This window comes from Ursus arctos, unplaced genomic scaffold, assembly GCF_023065955.2.
Source record: "Ursus arctos isolate Adak ecotype North America unplaced genomic scaffold, UrsArc2.0 scaffold_3, whole genome shotgun sequence".
Taxonomy (NCBI): Eukaryota; Metazoa; Chordata; class Mammalia; order Carnivora; family Ursidae; genus Ursus; species Ursus arctos.
Genome location: NW_026622985.1, coordinates 13311212 through 13315998, shown reverse-complemented (window position 1 = coordinate 13315998; position 4787 = coordinate 13311212). Strand labels below are relative to the sequence as shown.

Sequence of the window (4787 nt, the reverse complement as noted above, 5' to 3'; positions counted from 1 at the left end):
AGAGGGAGGAGCAGCCCCCCAGCACCACCCCCCCAAGCCTGAGCAGGGAGCCTGATGTGGGGCTCAATCCCCGGACCCTGGGATCACGACCTGAGTCAAAGGCAGCCGCTTAACCGGCTGAGCCACCCAGGTGCCCCCTTGGGGGAGATTCTTAGAGACATCATCAGTACTGGCATTTTCTGACACCACATAGAGGTGCATGATCATGGGGCAGGAGCATATTTGATAAATTAGCCAGCGTGTCCTCACTCCTGGTCATTCCTGGGCCTTTGTGACCTTTCCCCTACAAGGGCACATAAGCTGTAGCATTCTGGTCTCACAACCCCAGAGAAAGGAGGGGTACAGCTGCAGAAAAATGTCCATTCTGGATTTCTGGCTTTCAGATTACATCTTTGAGACAACAGAATGAGAGATAAAGGTTTTGAGTTTCAAATGTCAAAGCCCCAAGGGACTCAGCGCAGGCCGTTTTTGGCAGAAATCATAGATTTGGATGAATGCAAGGGAGTAACTTTTTCCCTGCCCTAGGAAACCCTCTGAATTGAGGAAGGGAGAAAAAAGAGGAGCGGAGAGAGATGAGGCACTGGTGAGTGGCCCCGAGAAGGGAGGATGTGACAGAAACCCCAAGTTAGTTTGAAAACCTAAAAGCAAAAGGACCTGTGCTCACTTCCCCATGGCAACTCTGAGGGGAAACCAATCCCCATGGTGAAATCCCGAGTCCAGGACGGCACAAAGTGTTACTAGTTGGAACCGGGCTCTGCTGCTATGAGTACAATCTCCACAATAAAGGATTTATACGCTTTGAAATTTCTTTCTTTTTTAAAAAAAAATTTTAATTCCAGTGTAGTTAACATACAGTGTTACATTATTTTTGGGTGTACAACGTAGCGATCCGGCATTTCCATACATCCCCCGGGGCTCCTCACTGACAAGTGCCCTCCTTAACCCCTGTCACTGTTTCCCCCCCACCCCCTCCCCCCTACCATCAGTCTGTTCTCTGTAGTTAAGAGCCTGTTGGTTCATCTCTCTGGGGTTTTTTTCCCCCCTTTTGCTCATTCGTTTTGTTTCTTAAATTCCACATATGAGTGAAATCGTGGAATTTGTCTTTCTCTAACTGGCTTATTTCACTTAGCACGATACCCTCTAGATCATCCAGACAAATATGGAACACTTCACGAATTTGCGTATTATCCTGGTTCAGGGACCATGCTAATCTTCTCCGTGTCACCTCCAATTTTTAGTATATCAAAGCAAGCACTGAAATTTCTTTTTCTTTTTCTTTTTTTTTTTTTGAGGATTTTATTTATTTATTTGAGAAAGAGAGAGCAGGGTGAGGGGCAGAGGGAGAAGGAGACTCCCCCGCTGAGCAGGGAGCCCAACGTGGGACTCAATCCCAGGACCCCAGGATCATGACCTGAGCCGAAGGCAGATGCCTAACTGACTGAGCCTCCCAGACGCCCCTGAAATTTATTTCTCTTTAAAGTAAAAGTCCAGGTTGGAGGTGTGCTCTGCACTATGAAGAACCCAGCTCCTCTGTGTTGCTGCTTCGTCTCCCATGGCCTCAAGATCAGAGTTCAAGTTCTGGGCGGCAAGATGGAGGAAGAGACAGTGACAAAGCAAAGGGAACCCACACGCTGTTTCCTAAGAAAGGGCTAAGGATGCTGCTGCGTATTTCTATCACAGTCACTTAACAGGAGCTTAGTCACCTGGTATTCTGGGTTGAATGGTGTCCCTCAAAAAGAGCTGTTGAAGTCCTAATCCCCATACCTGTGAGTATGACCTCATTTGGAAATAAGATCTTTGCAGATATAATCAGGTTAAGATGAGGTCATGAAGGATGGGCCCTAATCCAACATGACCCATGGCCTTGTAAGAAGAGAGACAGACACAGACACTGGGAGACACGTAGGGAGAAGACAGCATGTGATCCTGGGCGCAGACGTTCCTCTACAAGCCGAGGAACTCAAGGAATGTCAGCAAGATCAGAAGCTGGGAGAGGCAAGAGAGGACTCCTCTCCTAGTGCCTCCAGAGAGAGAACGGTCCCGTGACACCTTGATTTCGGAGCTCTCGCCTCCAGAACTGTAATACAAGAAAGTTCTGTTGTTTGAAGCCACCAAGTCTGTGGGACAAAGTGGACAATAGGGAGCCACTGTGGCTTCCAAGTGGGATGACGTGAGGAAAGTTGTTCTAAGGAGACTATCTCCCCATTGTGCCATTACAATACTTAGCAACTGGTATAGGAGCCAACAGGGGCCGGATCTTGAAGGACCCTGAATGCCAGGCTTCGGAGTCCTCCAAGGGTGGAAAATACCCCCCATGAGATGCCCTCATTTAGTCTTTGAGGGGATCCTGAGACAAGGTCATGCGAAGAGGGAAGGCCATCAGCAGACCTTTCTCTGCTCCTGCAGTCCGTGTCCTATATAAATGAGCCAAAACAAAGATGGCCTCCACGCATCAGTCCCTAGGCTGTTCTTTCTGTGGGCTGAAACCCACCAGCTCAAAAGCCCCCCAGGGCAAAATGCAAATTTTTACACATTCACTTATTTAAAAAGTAGCTCAAACAAGCAGATTTTTAACCATTTCGAGCCTGCCTGCTTTGCATACTTTGCAAGACACAGCTCACCCCGTGTCTGCGAGCCAGAGATAAGAGAGAGTCTGACAGTTATAAGACCCCAAGCTGCCCTTTGACTCAGACACTCCCCACCATGCTGCTGAGCTACAGGAGCTAGACCTGGAAGCCCCCTCTGTGAGTCCCACATCCCTGGGGGTTCCCTTGCCTCCCTCTGCCGGATGGTGGCTCACCAGCTCACCGTAAGCTTCTGATGGTCTCAGGCCCGGAGGGACTTCCCGGGTGTGTGATCTTGTTCAAGCCCAACTTTGTTAAAGCTTGTGTGCTACTGTCCTTCGTGGTCATGTTTTTCCTTGGCCGGCCCCCAAATCCCTTGAACCTCAACACCGTACCCCTTTTACTCCTTCCTGAGACCGCAGCTCAGGATAGGACTGAGGCTCGAACCCAGGTCCTATTCTTCCTGGGTGAATCTTCCGATTGGAGACCAAAGGGGAGAGAACAGACTGGGGCAGAGGGGATGAATACTACCCAGGGGCCTAGAGTGTTGGCCCTGAGGCCTCAGTCCTTAGCATGAGGGAAGGGCAGTTTTGGGATATGGTCAGGATGCCATCAAGAAAGGATACACTCCTTAGTGAAAAGCCAGTGAAAAACACATACTGCATGGTATCACTTATATGCGGAATCTCTGGGGGAAAAAAAGCCAAATTCATAGAAACACAGAGTAGAAAAGTGGTTGACAGAAGCTGGGGTGTGGGGGAAATAGGGACAGTTGGTAAAGGGGTATAAACTTTCAGCTGTAAGATGAATAAGGTCTGAGGAGCTGATGGAAAACACGGTGACCACAGTTGAAAACACTGTATTGTGTAATTGAAATTTGCTGAGAGTAGACGGTAACTGTTCTCATGAAAGAAGAAGAAGGAGAAGGAGAAGAAGAAGAAGAAGAAGAAGAAGAAGAAGAAGGGGAGAAGGAGGAGGAGGAGAAAGACAAACATGTAATGTGATGACTGTGTTAATTAACTAGATGGGGGGAATCTTTCCACAATGCGTATATATGTGTGTGTGTGTGTGTGTGTGTATATATATATATATATAAAATCGCTGTGATGTACCCTTCAAATATCTTATAATTGTATATGCTGATTATACCTCAACGAAGCTGAAATTAAGAAAAGGGGGGTTACCCTCTTTTGGGCCATGTCTGGTCATGATCTCTTCACTGCATTGGACACAAAGGATCACTTTCAGAGCAGAGTCTGGGGTCTAGAGTCTAGAAGGCAGGCTCGAATGCACCCCAGAATGCCATCTCCTTGAGGGCAGGAACCTGGTCGTTGTGTGCACTACTGTATCTCCAGTCCTTGGGACAGGGCCTGGCTCACAGTGGCCCTTAACGCACACTGAGAAAGTGACTGAGGGAGGAATGATGGACTTCCCTCCAGGGACCCTCTCCAAGCTGGGTTGAGCCAGGTTCTGTGGCCTTCTAAGGAACAGCCCCAGAACCTTCTGGGCCCAAAGAATTCCTGACAAAGTCACCCCCCTTCCTCACCCCAACCACAAAGACCAGTGCGTAGACGCTTGCCGTATAGGGACGTTCACTCGGGCCTCCGCGGCTTGCAGACCCACATTTTTCACTGTCTGCTGGCCACCTCCAGCAGGAGGAAGCGGAGAAGGCTGGCACTCAGGCTCCACATAACGCCTCGGGCCAGTGCCCTCCTTCCCCCATGTGCACCTACCTCAGTTAGCTCAGCAAGCTTGTTTCCAGGGTGGCATTTCCATCCTGCACCCTCCCCAATTAAGAAATGCCTTCCTCACCCTTACCTCCCATTGCTGTCTGAACCCCATTCAACCCTTCCAGGCAGAATCAAAACTCAGCGACCGGCTTCCCTAGCGAAGCCTTCTCTGACAATGCTTCTCTCCCATCCGTCCTCCCCCACCTAGGGGCCACCTTCGTGGAAACTGAATTCAACAGGTTGGGGGGGGGGGAGACGGGGAGGCAGGTGAATCCGGGGAGAACACGAGAGGAGGCGCCTGTGGGACATCCAGGAGGAGAGGAAGCTGTCACTCTTGGACTCCAGCCTTATTTCTCACCCAGCACCATCCCTCCCAACCCCTTGCCCGAGGCTCCAGGCTCGGGCTCCGCTCTCGGCCAACGCCCACTTAGCTACCGCCGACGTCACAGGACTCCCGCTATCTCATTGGACGAAACCTCTCTCCCCCTTGCGT

The 4787-nt window shown here is 50.0% G+C and overlaps 1 non-coding gene across 1 annotated transcript; it reads right to left on the bottom strand.

Annotated features, from left to right (window-relative positions):
- Positions 1-1153: 1153 nt before the first annotated feature.
- On the bottom strand, positions 1154-1259 carry LOC113267493 (U6 spliceosomal RNA). The gene has a single exon (XR_003320835.1). It is a non-coding gene; the product is annotated as a U6 spliceosomal RNA (small nuclear RNA).
- Positions 1260-4787: the final 3528 nt, after the last annotated feature.